The sequence below is a fragment of the Lissotriton helveticus genome, chromosome 3_1 (assembly GCF_964261635.1).
Source record: "Lissotriton helveticus chromosome 3_1, aLisHel1.1, whole genome shotgun sequence".
Taxonomy (NCBI): Eukaryota; Metazoa; Chordata; class Amphibia; order Caudata; family Salamandridae; genus Lissotriton; species Lissotriton helveticus.
This window is the reverse complement of record NC_136061.1, coordinates 966,452,659-966,470,777: the sequence shown is the minus strand read 5'-3', so window position 1 is coordinate 966,470,777 and position 18,119 is coordinate 966,452,659. Positions and strand designations below refer to the sequence as shown.

Genomic DNA, 18,119 nt, shown 5'->3' with positions numbered 1-18,119 from the left:
TATAGAGTTATCCAGAGTGCACCAACTCATTACTATCACTTAGGATAGTGATGAGCTGAGAGGTAGGACTCTCGGTATGAGGCGGCAACACTACCTTGCACTGGTAGGGACAACACCAGGGGCAGTACTCTGGGTAACAAAGCTTCACTCAGGTGATGTAAGTGGGGAATGATTATTTTTGCCATTATTTCCTTCGAACATTAATGAAAACAAGAGTGGTCAAATTGGTTTACCTGACCCTTACCCTTAGAGGCGTTCACGCATATTTTAAAGGGATACCCTGTTCTGAAGTTCTTACTCTTTCTTTCCAAATTGTGTGTTTTTTTAACGCTGATTTTCTTTACTGTTTGATGTATTTTAGACTTGTGGCATCTTCCTTGTTATTTGTCAGGTAATTCTTGCCTCGGTTGACTGATCTGGGCACTGTTATTGTAGCATATTTTTACACATTTTTGTAGTGCCTTTGAATGCATGGAAGGTTGTGCACTACCCTCCATGTAACGTTCCGTTAACCTTCATAGGTGTGTGGAGACTAGTGTAGGCGTCAGGAGGACACTGCTCAAGATGTAACGCGCCTTTATCCTGCAAAAATTGTGTCGAGATTTGTCAAGACAGTAACAGGGCAGCGCCCTCCCTGAAACGCTGCTTTATCCTGCATTAGTGTGTGGCGAATGTGTAGACGTCAGCAGGACAGAGCTCCGTGCTTATTGTTGTGGTTACCACGAGGCTTGCAATCTAATATTCTTATCCGAGTGTCTGTATATTTGTTTCTAGCTGATATGCGCAGAATGTAAAAAATCCGGTAGACCCGGAATACAGATAACTGCCCTGGAAAGCGCAGTCCTCTCCATTTTACTACTGAGGTTTTAATTTCTGACTTAATAATCTTAGTTTTGTCACTTGAAGCATTTTGTAAGAGGCCCTTGCCCCCATTGGGGCGGGAAGCACATGGTGTGGTCGCTTCGCTTTTTGGAGACCGACGCTTGCAATGGGCTCTCACCTAAGGACACCGTCACACTGCGCCTCCAGTGATTTTTCTATCTGACCAGTGAACAATTCAGTACCTTGACAGTTCAGTAATTTGTGCTCTTTGCTTCTCTCCTCCTAATGCTCTTGTGGAAGAGGTGTGGCGCCGCGGCCAGGGCGACTGACGCTGGAATCTGGGGACCACGGTTCGATCCCCGGCGGCAGGTCAGCCCAGCACCATGTGACTCTGGGCAATAGCTCGCTTAATCTTCCCGATGGCCCCCCAGCGCCTAGAGACCCTTACGGGTGATTGTGCGCTTTACAAATGTGGACTTTACTTTACTTACATTGCCTTGTATTCAGCAGTACGTCTCTAACCTTTCCTGCCTCCTTCAGTGGAAATCTTTAGTTTCATTCACTACCTTGTGTGGGCAGATAAACTTTGATATTTAAGTAAATGCTCATTTTCTTTGCCTTGTCACAGATCTGCTTGGTGGCGGGAGATGAGTTTTACAAAGCGCTAAGATTCCTCCCCTGTTTGTGTGTGAGGGGTGTTTTGACGGCCCTCTTCCCTTAACTTGCATCACCTCTTGCCCTCCAAATCCCTCCTCATGTGAAGGTCATTTAGCTTCATGTGATTTGTTTTGTTTAATAATTTTAGTAGTTTACCGAAACCAGGAATGTCAATAAAACAATACGTCATAACAGTGCAAGCAAAGTAATCTTTTTTTTGGTTTACTTATAAGGATTTTAGTTTATTAGCTTTGGCTTATTTGACCTTCTTTGAGTTATCTAAAATCTCCTCTAAATGGTTACACTCCTTCTGAAGTTTGACCTCTGCGAAGCAGAGCACCTTCCCTTCCACCATCTATACAACCTCGCTGATAAAGACATAGAGCCTTGTTTAGATCTTGGCTGATGGAATACTTCATCACAAACGTGACGGATATCCGGTCTGCCGTATTATGATCTCCATAGGATATAATGAGAAGAGATATCCGTCACATTTGTGACCGAGTATTCGCCACCATCAAGATCTAAAATCAGGCTCATAGTAATGATGAGTGTGACAGTCACGTTGCTGAACTCCACTGTGCCAGTCCCAAAGGCATAGCTACGATGGAAGTGTTGCGATGGCATCCTGATAGAGCTCCAGAGTGCCAATCCCCAAGGCATAGCAATGATGAGTGATGCAACTGCGTCCTGGTTGCTGAGCTGCAATGGACGAATCCCCAGTACATAGTCACGATGAGTGTTACAATGGCATTAGTGAGCTCAATGTGGCACTCCCAAGGCATAGCAGTGATGCGTGTTACAATGCCATTTCTGATTGCTGATCTCCAATCACCTCCCTCATGACATCAAAGGGGTACCTTCGGTCAAAATATGTAGTAAAACGCCATCACTAATGGAAGGAGTAGTGCTGCTCTAGATGACCTCATGAGTGGAACCAGCTTACTTCCCTCTGCTGCCAGGGCTGAATCCCCAACAGAAGATAGGCCCTCCTTTCCTAAGTCCACATCGAGGCGATTGTGAGATACTGCCACTAAAACACAGGGCAAGGAGAGAGCTTTTAGCGGACAAAGTTTGAGGCGTGGGCGAACACCAAAGCAGGTCACCACTGTGGTTGAGTAGTCCTGCACACGCAAAATCAACTGAGGCACAACCTGACACCAGCACTGCTCATCTAGCTCCAAGAGGGAAGATGTATGACCACTTTGCTGGTCCACAGTTACCCAGCATAGAATCTGGACTGTGCTATTTTAAACAAGTAGGAGCCCGGCTTGACTGCGAGAGAATGCTTCGATTAAAATGAGTCATTTTAGAGGAGAATGTATAGCTCAGTGAGGCAGCTTTCTGCCAATGGTTATAACAGAGGACTATGCATTTGGAAAGCCATAGAAATGGGGTCAGGGCTTAATTACTTTCAAGCAAAGTATACAAACCTAAGGTTAATTACACGCAGCAGACTTGTTCATCCCATATAGTCAGTCACTCTGTTTAAAAGATTTCTTCCTAACTGAAGACAAACACCAGTGTGTCACCAAAGGATTTAGCAGGTCAAGGATGGACTGCATATACAACACTACAAATATGGTTCCAACCGGTAGCCTCAAAGCTAGGAACAAGCAAGACACCTATGCTCTGCATCATTAATGCATCTGACTAAACATACCACATCATTACACCACAATCAACCTCCCATACCTGCACTTCCTGCTCATGTGTGTCTCACTTTCCCCTCTGACTGTGTTAATATAGGTGGATTTAAAGACAAACGATCTATTCAACGTTGATTGAAGGATCACTTTGTAACAGTAGAGACTGCCTCACTTTCTATTCTCCCCTTTCCTTACCCCTCTGTCGCCCCCTTCCTCTAAGCCTATAGTAGTCCTTACATCACAAACTCAGCGTCTTTGGACCTTTGGAGACCACCTTCTAAGTCCATGCAGTAAGCAGATGGACAGCTTCCCCTTCGATCACTGGGGGCATTCAACAAGGCTTGAGTGACCACTGCTCAACTCAAGTATTGCCCACAGGACTTGTGGGGGGCAAAGTCAGCGACCTAATTCTAAGAGGGAGGCCAATCAAAACGTATGGTTTTGCTTGAGGAAAGGAACAAACAGTAGTGTTGCAGATATGAATCAGTTTGTTTCCTTGACTTTACGTATGTGACAGGAGTGTAGCAAGGACACCATGACCCACGATGCAAGGAAAGATATTGGGCCCCCATAACCTGGGTTTGTAATACAAAACAGCCACTACATTAGTGGATTGGGACAATCCACAGTCCTAGGTCCCATTGCCACCCCACCTTCTGCACTGTTGATATCTGCAGCCCTAGGCACAGGACTCGTTACATGAAGTGCCCTTTCTTTAGAAGTCATTAGTAAGGCAGTTCAGGTGGTGTGGATGTGCGGTCATAAAGTATTGTACATTTTGACCATTACTGCAGACTGAAACTGCCTGTATTACTGCAACACTACACCATAGATCTGTCACTGGTTACCACCTGCTTATGGCTGATTGTAAATAAAAGTGGGCACTTGGAATACATACGTTCATACCTTTGTTTTTCTGCCGGGAGCCAAAATCCAGCCTTAAGACTTGCAGACAACTGACTCAACCCTGCTAGCTTTAGCGTCGCATTTTAAACAGGTGCTTATTAGAAGGAGAAATCAGTTGATAAGCTTAAAGAAAAGTACAAACATGGCCTTTTTGGAGATCACGAAGACATGCATTTGTTGAAAACAATCAGTTGGAGCGAGGGTGCCACCTGTGGCAGAGACCTATACCGGCCATTTGTCTATGTTTGGAATTCTGTAAGATCAAGGATCTGTTACGCCACTAAGACTTTATGTAAATAACCCTGTATTCATGTTTTAAGATGCTGCTTCTGTTTAAATTATTCCTAGTTGGTGATTAAGGTAGACAGCTCTTGAATGCATTTGAAGAGATTTCTTATGTCTGCTTCTTAAAGTGTGTATTAAAACCGGTTTTGCCTAATTTGCTTACAGGCGTTAACATGAAAGTACTGGTCATGCCGGTAAAACACCTGCCAGGTGGAAACCCTATGCTGGAAGTTTGCAAAACTCCCTAACGCACTGCGCGCCATCTCCCTCCATCTATCTTCTGTGTCCCGCCTCTGTGCCTTTAATATTTGTTCCTCTGTCTCCCATCTCCCCCTAGATCTCTGTGAGAGGAGAGGACTCTGGCATTCCGGTTACTTCTCCATTTACCAGGCACCCCCCCTTCCCACCCACTTCTAGTCATCGTTAACTCGTGCAGTCCTTGCTGCCTTGGCCCCGAGGGCCACGTTGCTCCCTTTCCACGTGAGCACGCTCTCGCGGATGTAGTTTGTGTTTAGGATTGGTGCCGGTGTGCACTCCAGTGTATGTTTGTAAACAAACAGAAATCGGACGCTGCTGAATGATCGGCATGCACCAGCCCCAGGTCTGAAAGGCCAGTTGGAGAACTAGATTGTCGACTAATTCAAGCTACCTTAGTTCACTGTATGTTATTTTATTTGTTGGTGTACACGGGTTATGCAGCTGACAAGTAAATATAGAGAAACACTATTAGTTTCACTGAATTAAATATATTCCAATTTCGCAATGCTTATTGACGTCATATGTAAGCACCACTTGGAGAAAAAATGCTGTGTTTAAAAAAAAAGTTACCTTTCTTCCTTACAAAAAATCCTCACGTCTTAAATGTAGATTCTCCATCCGTTCATTATACATTTCGCCCTCTTGTCCCACTGAATTTTTTAAGCTTCATAAGCATGCTTGATCTGACTATCAAGAGGTAACAAATAAGAAAAGTGCGCAGTACCCTGAACGATTCAAGGCTATGATGTTTTGATAACAGCTGTACGTTCCTGGAGCGTAAGTCCGCACACTAACACGCCATATAATAATGCCTTAGAGCAGGGTGTATATTAGACTGATAGACTTGATCTATAACCATGATATTCACCACCGTGAGATCTGCAAGGTTATAACCCCTAGAACACAGGGGCAGGGTTCTTATATTACCTCTGGGTAACTTTCTCATCACCAGTATCTGAGAGAGCTTGTTCATGCCATCGTAGAGTTTCCATCTCCAACTCACAGGTTACTTAGCTCTGTAGTCTATCCTATAGGTAACCCATTCTGCACTCTCATGCTTAATGTATGAGTTCTATGATATGGTGGAATAGCAGCACCACTCTTCATTGTACTGGTGCCTTGTGACTTTAAAGTGACTTTGGTTTGGGCATTCAGCCTTCTGTGGATTTGGAGAACTTTATGGAGTCTGGAAATGTCAGCTTGGCATCTGTATGTCTGTTTTTCCTAGCTGTAGCTATCTATTTTTAAGCATCCGGTTTGGCTTTAAGTAGCAATCTCACTTTTGAGGTCACTCTTAACAAGTTGCGATGTGGAACAGCTTTGGCGGGAATCTCCCGAGGAAGCTCAGACTCATGCTATTTTCCCAGTGGTGCAGTTGGTTGCTTGCTGAGTTTGCCTATTCTTCTTTTGTGCCATTTTCCTGATTAAACTGAAATGTAGCCAAAAAAGACACCTCGTAAACTGGACAAGGGCAAAGCCTCTGGCCTGCAAGTGGTTTGGCAGCGCTATAATGTAGCTGCTGCAAGACTGGCAGTGCATATATTTTCAGCTTCTTCTAAGTAATGGCCTCTAGAAATATGAGGGATAGTGGTAGACTTGTCACTGATACTTATTCTGTAGTGGTTATTATTACATTCTGAGAAATACGTTTTTTTATCAACATGTTTCAGAATTGAGCCACTCTGGTGTACAGAATGGTGTCATCAGACTATCAAGTGGTTTCATTTTGATTTCCATCATTCTACCTCAGAGTTCTGCATTCACTCCAATATTTCCATGATTTATAGGTACCCATTTTCAAACGTCGTCCACAGACATTCTTAGTAGCAAAAGAAAGATTTTTTGACCACCCCCCCTTCTTTTTGAATTTGCTAACCCATGATTGCATAACACTTGACTTACCAGAAGAGAACTAAACATGCTAAAGTTTGATAAATGTCATATGGATTCATAACACTGTATTAAAGTTAATAGGATTTCTTTTTTTATCCTCTATTGCCGTTCAAAGGACGTTTACAAACCATAAAACCAAATAAAGATCACCAAAACACCTCAATGGCAATTTTGACCCATTGTTACTGTGTTGACGGTCATGTATTCTCTCTTGATTTTGGTGCGGAGGGAATTCCAAAGATAACCCCTCGCTATGTCAAAATACAAAAATTATTTTGCTGCTAGGTTCACGCCCCTCGGCGCATCCTCTGAACCATGGGTATGTGACCATAAACCCACAGTAATTGTCTTGAACCAATACTGAGTGGACCTTCTTCAGGGTCTACGGACAGGGCCGGACTAGGAACCTAAAACAGCCCTAGCAAAGTTTGTCAGATTAGCTGCCATATGGTGCAGAGCGAGCGAGCCTGACCACTGCAAGGATGTTTGAGTGTGGGGGTACTCTCCTCCCCACCCCCAAGAAAATGTTGGCAAAAATGGAAAAAATTGTGCATTCTACAAGACGTTTTACATCATATATTCAATTGTATTTATTTTAAAAGCATGACCTCACAGTGCACCAGAATGTAGCAATCTTTGTTGGTGTTCTTCAGTGATTCCCTCACTGTCACCCTCCAACAATTCCTCTCATCACTCCTTAGCCCCTCTTATATGTATTTCATTTGTTCTATAGCACCTCTCATACCAGTGTAGGATATCGGAGCATTTTACATCGCACACACATTCAATGAATCTTACATGTGTAAATCAGTGTACAGAAAATGTTACATAAGACTACAAGGGGTAGGATTCCCATTTCATCCATACGGGTAGGCATTTTTTAAGAGTGCTCGGTCCTGGAAAGTGCAAACTCAGGATTCAGAACTTAACACAGTGTTAGGGTTGAGTTTACTAAAAACTATTTATTTCTACCCAAACAAATCCTTTTTAGCAAAATTAAGATAGTGAAAAACTGGGAAAAAAGACAACTTTCTAACCTCGATTACGATTGTAACTTATGAACTACACAATAACAAAAGGATCTCTGTGACAAAAGCAGTAACCCTCAGAGCTATGCACATGCAATACTGTTCTGTTATCTGCTTGGTACACGATTTTTACAGCAGGCATATTAACCCTCTGTGCTAACTTAGGCACTAGACAAAACTCTGATCTCTCTCCAGCAGGTCTGATCTCTCTCCACTAGATTAACTCTGATCTCTCTCCACTAGAGCTTTCTTGGCATTTTTATTGTTGCTTGAAAACCACTGGCTATAAAAGGAACTCTGCAGTGTTTTTAAAACTGCTGTACTGCTACAAAAGCATCCCCCCACACTTCCAGCCACCCAGGGAAACACCGGATGCCAGGTACCGCCAGTCCGCCCTTGTACCTGGAACCAGAACTGCTAATCCTTCTTAATTAAGATCCAGCATAGATCCAGGAATCAGTAATAGTTCACAAACTACATAACAGGGTCAGCAAGCTCGTTAAAAAACAAACAAACAAAAAAGTGAGTGGGAGAACCTTGCCCACCCCTACTTGACACTTTCGATGGCCTTGCGCAGTGGGAGTGGACCACCTCCGATGATGTGGGCGGTAGTCCTGAGCATTTATGTCATGACTGATGTCATTGAGCATGTCATGATTGATATTATATGTGAGATCATGAACAGTGCTTCACAAGTTATAGGTACTTTATCTAACTGTAACTGGCACATTTCAGTGAAGATTTGTGACTATAAATTTCACTTTAAATGCTTGTTTTCAGGCATATGTATATCTCTCATAAAAATACTCTTTCAGGCTTAAAGTGCCACACAAACTATGCAAAAAAGAAGCAGAGTACTCTGGATAGTTCCCAAGTTTAGTTGAAGAGCATCTCCTGTATAGAGCTCCCTACAACATCAGCGGCACTCTGAATCTGCTCACCTCAAATGTCTGTTTTTCTAGCAAAGTTTTTAAAAGTTCTTCCTTCTTTTTTGCATACTTCATGTGGCATTCTAAGCCTGAAAGGGTATTGTTTTCACTTGTACTGGGTGCTCCGTTTTGCCTGGACAAAGCTGTCTCTCTGAAGAACTATAATGATAGTGAGACACATGTCAGGTGTTGCGCTTTTATTCATTCTGGTTTGGTTTGGATGATATTTTACCAATCCAAAGCTGTATTACTGTGCCTGGAGTGGTAACAGGCTTTTTTCATTTTACATCTCCGCGTGGATAGCACTGTGGTAATCCTATACTTAAAGATTGCTGTAGAAATGGCCACTACTCCCAGGGCCAGCTCCTGCTATGTCCCGGGGTACCCACCCTGGGATATAGCTGTTTGCTGTGACTTCCTCCTTCAATGTCAGAGCAAACACTAACTCTGTTCCCAGCAAGTGAGAGCTGTGAAACCGCTCCCGCTTTCTGAGAGCGGAGTTTTTGTCTGTTTCCCTGCCTGCTGTGAAGTGGGTAGGATAACAGATGAAAGGATTGCTCTCAGAGACTAGAGCAATGCGGGCTCCCACAGGAGGGGGGAGCCGGCAGGGAACCAAGGGGCCTTGAGGCTTCCTCTGCGCTCCCCAACAGTGATGACTGGGTTTCCTCGGTGGGCTCCAGGGCACCCAAAATGCAGAGATGCTGGGACCCGGGGATGGGGTCCCCGGGGCCAAATTCCGCTTAGGGAGGGGAGCCACATGGCCCCCTCCCACTTTAAAGAAAGTTTTTGAACCTGGGGAGTTTGTGGTCCCCATTGCCCAATGTGTCTGCATGCCCCCCCAGCATGATATTTAAGTTAGCCCCGCAGAGGTGGTGGTCTCGGGCATATGTATGAAAGCACCAGGAGGGTAGGTCCATGCACCCCCAACCCCCCAAGTTAAAAAAAAAAAAAAAAAAAGCCCCAGGGAGGTGGTGGTACCTGGGTCTGGGTCTCTTAGAACTAAATGGAGCGGGGGGTCCCCGCAACCCAATTCCTTCATATCAATAATGCCCCAGTGAGAAAAATAAGCAGGAATGGCAAAACAGAGCAGAAGAGGGAAAAACAGAGGGAGGAAAAACAAGCAGAAAGGGAAAACAGAGGGCAGAAAAACAAGAAGAAAAGACAAAACAGAGCAGAAGATGGAAAAGCATAGAGCAGTCAGACACACACCCACTCACTCACCCACCCACCCACAGACCCAATAAGACACTTCTTCACCCCCCACAAACCTACTCCGAGACTCACGCACCCACTGAGACACTCTCGAACCGACTCCCCCCCACTCATAGACCCACTAAAACACTAGCGCATATACTCACAGATATACTCAGACACTTATGCACCCACTGACCGACCTTCTCAGGCACTCATGCACCTGCACACAGACCCACTCACAGACCCATTCAGAGACTCCTGCACTCACCCACCCACTGACTGACTTTCACACTCACGGAGGCACTCGCAAACCCACTTAAACACTCTCACACTTATTCACAGACCCACTGAGACACTCGCGCAGAAACTCACGCACCCTTTTTAGACCCACTCGGACACTCATGCACTCATTCACAGACTACATCACACACGGAGGCACATATAAACCCGCTCACTCTCAAACCCACTCAGGCATACATGCACACACTCCTAGGCCCACTCAAACACTCACACTCCCATTGAGACACTCCCACAGTCACACACCCACTGAGACATTCATGCACTCACTCACACACACACACACACACTCACTCTCAAAGGTTACAGGTAACACTTAGGAAATAAAATTAAGAAACCTTAGAAAGTCACTTGAAAAAAAACAAAGGTTATATGGACATTATAGTTAGGAAATAGAATTAAAAGAAAACTTAGAAGTTCATTGAATAAACCAGTGGTTACAGGGGCTCAGATTTCCCTTGCACAAAACCTTAGAAATTCACTAGTTATACCTACCTGAGCTAACTAGAACGTACGGCCTGCAATGCACTGTTTATGACTTCACATATTGGTCCAGTCTATGCTGAAGAAAGCTGATGGGAATAAATCAAGTCGCCTTTTATAAGTCTTTGAACTTGGAGGAGGGAGGAAATGCTTATTTATCATATGTGAGTAATGCGCAGCACTGTTTTGTGCTGGTAAGATTGAAATGTGGCATTGTGCACCATCTAGTTGCTTTATCAATCATGAAGTCCCGTCCACACGTTATGGCTCTTTGCTCTTGTGATGACTGAAGCAAACAAAGCACATTGCACTTGTTATTATTCTGTAAATTCTATCAGAATTTTGTTTTTTTCAAATCTTAAACCATTTCTTGATACACAGAATTTTAGGTGACTCTTAAGTGAGCCCTTTTGTATGTTATAATGTTGCCCTATTTATTTTGAAATCTATCAATGTGAGGAAAAGCATTATGCAATATTGCAGAAAATGAATGTTATAATCACCACTGTATGTATCGTATCCAAAACGTTTTTAACAGTTTTATTTGTGCTATTTTATATGTACTTTTATGGCTGTTTTTGATAGCCTAATAAAGTTTACAAACGAACGACCTCACATATTATATCACTCATGAAATGGTCAGTGACATCACTGAAAACATCTTAAATGACATCACTGAATACATCATTCACAGATTCACAAACACACCCTCTCACAACCCCATGGAATCTCTCATTCACCCACTCAACCCCTCACATACCCGTTCACAGACCCATACCAGTACTCTCACAACCAATTGCTCATCCATAGAGCCACTCACACATCCACTCATTCACCCATACAGAAACTCACACAGCCACTCACTCACCCTTACAGGTGCTCACACACCGACACACTCACCCACACACTCACCCATACTGCCACTCACACTCCGTTCCAAATGCAGCTACTCACACATCGTCATTCAGACACTTAAACACCCACTCAGATACCCTTACGGCCACACACACACCCATTCAATCATGCTTACAGACACTCACACGGACACTTGCTCACACATACAGGTACTCACACAGCCACTGATACAACCTCACACTCAGCCATACAACCACTCACACATTGTCTCCATGACAGCCACTCACACACACTCACTTACCTATAAACACACACTGTAACAGCGACTCACTGACCCATACAACCACTCACACAACTTCTCCCTCACCCATATAGCCACTCACACACCTATGCAGCCACTCACACAGCTGCTTAGTCACCCATACAACTAATCACATTACCACCAACACATCCATATAGCAACTCGTACACCCATACAGCCACTCAGAGATTCACTCACACACTAATACATATAGTCAGAAAGCGACTGATTAGATATGTTAGAAATAGTATGACTAATTACAAGAAAAATAGTAATTTAACTTGTGCTGTAGCTTAGTATATATTTTTAAATCTCAAACATTTATAAAACACAGTAATTGGATGATGTCATCAGTGATGTCGCTGACCATGCCATCAGTGATGTAATGTGTGAGGTCATAAGCAGTGCACTGCGTGGGCAGGGCATAGGTTATAGTTAGCTCAGGTAACTAGATTGGCTGAATTTCACTGGTTTTGTACGAGTGAAATCTGAGTAACTATAACAACCCCGTAACCTTTGTTTTTTTCCAGTGAATTTTTAAAGGTTTTTTAAAAATTCTGTTTCTTAACTATAACATCCCTGTAACATTTGGGGTTTTTTGTGTGAATTTCTAAGGTTTTTTAAAATTCTATTTCCTAATAATATCCCTGTAGCTTTGTTTTTTTCAGTAAGTATATGTATGCACACACACAACAACGCTCATACAACCCAGGAGCTTTGTTCTGAGTTGACAGATGGTTCATCTGCATCTCCCCCATCCATTCGCCGCCCCTCTTTCAAACACGCACACTTCCTCTAGTCTCGCTGACAGCTCATGGACACACTGTGGCAGGATGATGTGGAGGTCAAGCAAGAGGTTGCCACATGATGTCCCATATGTGTCCTGCCTTGCACTACTTGCACAGGAGGGGCGTGCTCGCTCATCTGGGTCCCAGAGCCACACATCCGAGGCGCTTCCTCATTCATTCATATCTTTTTTCCCCTCTCTCTCTCTCACTGCCACGTGCCCATTCACAGACCGGGGACCGGGATGCCACCCAGAGCCTCACACGGTTTGCTGTCGGGTTTTCGTTGCGTTTTTTTAGGTCCATAAATCTCAAGTCCCGAGAGCCTCCTTTCATGCACAGTGTTCAGCCAGCTCTGCATTTTGTAAAACATTACAAGCTCATAAAAGTGGAACTGAAGGGGTTTTGAAACAAAAACAGATCACTGACAGCAGATGATGTTTGAGCCTGTGCTGCCACATTCCAGCCTGGGCTGCAGGGTACCCCCGGGCGCTGGGTCTTGGTGGCGTGAAGATGGCCCTGCTGCTGCTCTCGCTGCAGCGAGGGCGGAATCGCTGCCCTCTGCTCCTCTTCCTTGAGGTGTTGTGGCCGCGTTGAAAGCCTCTGCGTGAGAAGATGCTTCACACAGGCTGGCCGCTGGAGGACGAGGCCTTCTATGGATTTCGGAGACATCACCTCGCGCATTCTTCAGCAGTGTGAGAATCCCAAATACTTTAGATACTCCTGGCACGCCAGGCCTTAACTCCCTTTGTAAATGCTGTTTGTTCTGCACATACTTTTATTGGAAGCTTCTTGCCAGAACACTCCCACACGCCTCAAATGAAGGGATCCACTTGGGCAATGAAAGTTTCTAAAAATACGTTTTAGAAATAGGACTCTGCCAAGAAGGGGCGACTTCTTGAGTATTTCTTTGCACTTTCTAAGAGCATTCCTGTGGCTTTTTGACTTGTGGTATATGGCGTTCGTGAGTATTTCTGGGTGTGTTGTTCATCGTTAGTTTAGCTATTATTCCACAGGCATATCTATTGAGTACTTTTATTCACACTAAAAGCACGATCTTTATTATTTTTTTTAATAGATGTTCCTCGTTCCTTCTGACATTTCTTAAGAACGCGCTTCAAGCTGGTGTTTCCATGGACTGTGCACCTTGATTTTGTTGTGCTTGTGAATCCCCTTGGTGCTACATTTTGTTGATCTGTGCTGTGTGAATGTTATAACATTTACACATCTCCGCTACTATTGCTCCTGTGCACACCTCTCTCTATGTTCTGGACATATGGATGTTAGGGGTGTGCCTAGATTCTGAGGCCTTCTTGTATGTTGCTTTAAACTGCTGTTGTCATAGTGTTGCCCTCTACAGTCTAGCTGTGACTACTTGTCGCCTTCCTGTCATTCCCTGTTACAGTCCTGTGATGCATTTCCATGTTCCAAACGCCCAATTGCATGTCCCTAAGGCACCCCTCTCATGTTCCTGTGGCCCCAATAGCAGTATTTCTGTGCGTCCTTCGGCTAGTGTTCTTGTGGACCCCCATAAATTCCTGTGCCTAGCCCTCTCTGTTCTTTCTGTGGCCTTTCTTTGATGTTCCTGTATTCCTCCTCGATATTCCTATGGACCCCTTGTGTTCCCACTAACTATTCTGTCATCGCAGTGGACCTCTTTTACTGGTCCTCGAGGTGACCTCCCTGGACGTCTCTGGTGCCTGTGCAGATGTATTTCGTGCGTTCCTTCTGACGTTTATGGTATCTCCTCTGACTGCTCAAGATCCCTCTTTGGCTGTTGGTGTGGGCCATGGGTGCCAATATTCCATTACTTGACCTAGTTTAGCGGATTGTCATTGCAGTGGTTGTGTAGAACAGTGGCATTCGGCTGACGGGTGGACCTTGCTTGCGGTTGCAGGCCTCCTGGCGCTCTTAGTTATTTATGAAGTGTTTCAGGAATATCATTAAGCGTTTGAGGAGAGGTGGCAGTGTATATAGCTTGCAATTATTGTATGCAACTAAAATAATGTCACATACACATAATCCATTGGTTTTGTTATGCAGCCTTCGTTAAGCTGGTGTCCAAAATGCCATTTTTGTCTGCTTGCTTCCTCTTCATTTGAATTGTTGAGTTGAGTTGAAGTGTGTTAAATAATGTTGTTGACTGCTACGCATTTGAGCAGTGTACAAACCCTTCGTCATTTCTCACCATGGCACTGGTAGCAGTTGTCTATTGGATAAGACATTGACAATAAGGTATTTTTTCAGTTTCAAATCCTGAAAACTGCGTATTTTACCCTTTGCAGAAAATGCAACACTTTCTGATTCCTTAGTAGATAAATTAGTGCTGTGAAACCCTTAGCCCTCCTCTGGTAGAAGGAGCATTGAGACCTCAAGATGACCCAGAGAAGGTAGTTTACTAAGGTCGCATGTGTGGCATAGTCTACTCTACGCCTTCCTTGTCCAAGAGAGAAGTGAAGAAAATGCTCGAGGAAGAGAGTGTTTGAAAGTGCGATAAATAGTGTGTCTGAGGCAGAGGTAAATGAGTTATATATGATAAAAACAAAATGCATAGATGAGGGGAAACGTGGATAAAGTGGGAAAAGTAATGGAGTTTGTGAGGTAGAGGTGATTAGACTACACGAGGCAATGTACACAAGATTGTTTTTGGAAGCACGCACAAATGCAGAAACATGCTTGTTTATAATTGGGATGGCTTCAGCCTTTAAACTTGCTACCCAGAACACAGCGCAAGGTCATGGAGATGTGAGGTGATGGTAGCTGTCTTTGGGCACCTCCAGAGGATCTCTTCTTACCTCCAGTCCAGGTCCATCATGTTGGGACCTTGGCGATGATCGTAAACTGTACTGTGGCCATGCCCATGGAGATTTCGTGACCCCCATCCCCTCCCATGAGCTGTGCGCCACAGGATTAGTGAAGCACTTTAGTTACAGCCAGCTCTGCATCAGAATAAAGTCCAGGAGATCATGGGGTATAATCACCTTAGATCCACCACAAGGAGCACATGTCCTCTCCATCCTCTGGTGTCTGAAGCAGAGCCAAGGACAGCTGTGCATGTGTTGCCAGATGCTTGAGTACCAGTATTAAGGTCGCTGTGTTCATTGGGCTCCAGTGACCAGATTAAATTCTAGCGTCACAGTTTCAGCCTGTGACAGATGCTGCAATCAGTTGGTATGAGATTCCCTCTTGTTATGGTCTGTTAGGCTGTCCGGTTGGAGCAGTTTAAAGGTTCTGTTAGTGGGCAGTAGGCTACCTTTAATGATTTATTCATTCTGTGTTCTTTATCCCTCTGACCTTGAGACAGCCTTAGCTTTCTTGTCCGCTTTGTTTACCAAAAATTTCACAATAAAATATATATTTTTAGAAAATGTAAGTCAGGCTCTTCTTCCATTTGTCTGTTCAAGTGTCAGCCATATTTTTCTTCAGCCCACCACTGCATCCAGCTGGGGGTTGTGAATTAGCTCAGTTCCGCCATTGGCTTTCTCTTCACTCTGAGTGACCGCATTTTGCTTGCGCACATTAACATCTGCTGACAAGGTTCAGGGCCATTGCTGGTGGGCCCATCTCTACTTACATTTATTGATTTTTTCCCCCTCACTAAATTATATATTTTTTTGCAGCACTACTGTGATCGCTGGAATGCATTGAAATAAAAATTCTTGTGTGTACCTCCACTGTAGCTCAAACCATCTACTGTGTTTTTTCTGGGAGGGGGGGAATTGGTCCTTTTTTTAACTTCTTTTTTTCCAAACATCTGTATGCTAACTTTTTACTCGGCTGAATTATTAGGTCTGGCTCAATAATACTGCTGTCTGGTTACCTGTTGTCACCAGTCTTAAATAAATATACATAGAGCTGGCGTTGGCTCCACCCAATGGAATATTTGTCTTGTACCTCATTCTATTAACTCTTGAATATATCATTCTGGTCTGTATGAATTGCTTGCATTTGAATGCAGGAGAGAATATTTTATGTCTGAAAAGTGCACACAATCATCTCACTGTTGCATTTAATTCATTATCCAGCATTGAGAAAGCATGCTAGTCGGTATTTATCGTGCTAAGTAGCATTTGTGCATGCAACACCTGCAAACATCATTTATGTTTAAGTTTGTATGCGTGAGTGGCCCTCTGCTGTGCCTTCCTGCCTGCCAACGTTGCTTGTGTGAGGATGAGATGACCAACTGTGTAAAGAGACTACCTGAGGACGCTACGGTCTCACCGCAACTTCGTGTGACTGCCTAGTTTGCTATGGCAGAGATTTGTAGGATTCTAATTACCGATAATCAGAAGTGATAGTGGTTGCACTGTCTCATGGCCACACTCCCTGTACCAACAAGGACTTTCTTTGGTAGAGTTTCAGCACTACTTAAACTCTGCTCAGGATTGTGTTTAACCGAGGCAGCATCACCACCCTTGGCCTGGATATTGGAAGTGTCCTAAGACATACTTAATACCTTTCTACCAACTTTGTCAGGCTTGCTAGAAGTCCAGCAACTAGCTGGCACCTGCAATTATTGACCCAGAGCTCTATGAAGGGACTGGGAAGTCCAACCCTTACGTTTTATCTAATAGACCTCTTACCATAATATAAATAAATAACTGGGCTCTGACAGTACTTTATAAAGCAATTGAAAGAGTTTCAAAATTGGCACAATACTCTCTCCTTTTTTGTTTTTTGCTTCGTTCCTCGTTCTAGTTTATTGTACTTCTGTCGGAAAGCAAAGTTGTAAACTAAATATACCTTTTTCTACAGCCCAATCAGTGTTTCAAACATTGCAAAAGACGTTGGTCATCTGCTTCTCCTTTTTGTTAGCTGGTCACTTGCTTTTTCATAGTTAAAAGTTACCAAAATTGAATAATATGCTTTCACTATCAATCGGAGGAAGTCGTTTTGTCAACTGTTCAAGACCTGATGATGATGAGGAAGGTGTTAAAAAACTGAGTGGTAATTGTGGATTTTTCAGTTTCACCACCAGTCATGAAGATTTGATTTGGTCTTTTGAGGAAAAGGAGACCTTTCATCATGCTGTATTTCCTCATATATGTAATGTTAAACTTTAAGCGCAGTAGACTTGTGTGTTTATAGTTGACGCGTTATGACCAAATCTTCGGCTTAGCCCCTTTCAGCGGAGAACAGTTGTGATGCCTGAGGCTTCTACTCTCAGTTGATTGAAAACAGTGATTTTAGGAGGCATTGTTGCCCTCTCTTCTTGGTGCTTTGACAGACTGATGAAAATGCGGTCAGAGCCAGTGGCACCAGTGCAGGCTTCCAGCTAAAGCCTCACATTGTGCTCCCCGCATTCCTCTCTCAGGTGCGATGATCCCCTGGATGGGCTGGGGTTTCACTTTGCTGACAATTCAAAGGGAAGGTCTCTGGTTTGAGAGTTTTCTGAATAGGAGGTAAATCCCTTGGCTTTCCGACTATTACTACTAACAAACTTAACAGACACCACTCTTTTTCTTTGAATTTCTTGGAACCTTTGAGTACTCTGTATCCCTGAGCATTGCTCTGTTAGGCACCAGTACCTAGGCGCGACTGGCCCTCAACAACAAAAGTGTTTGACTATTACAGGACTTGCCTGCTCTTATCAAATAGTGAACCGTGTGGCATCTTCCAGTTCACATAGTGAAAATAAACCGGAATTGGTTGAGAATGCAGGATGTAGAAACAAGTTTTAGTACTAAAGCAAAGTGCCTCGAAACTGTGATCTACCATCTGCTTTAAGAAGGATTTGCAGAGATAGATGTGTACAATTGCACTCGGAGTGCGGGATT

The 18,119-nt window shown here is 43.8% G+C and overlaps 1 protein-coding gene across 4 annotated transcripts in view; it reads left to right on the top strand.

Annotated features, from left to right (window-relative positions):
• Positions 1-18,119, top strand: part of AGAP1 (ArfGAP with GTPase domain, ankyrin repeat and PH domain 1) — a 1,166,515-nt gene that overhangs the window by 405,505 nt on the left and 742,891 nt on the right. The window lies entirely within an intron of this gene.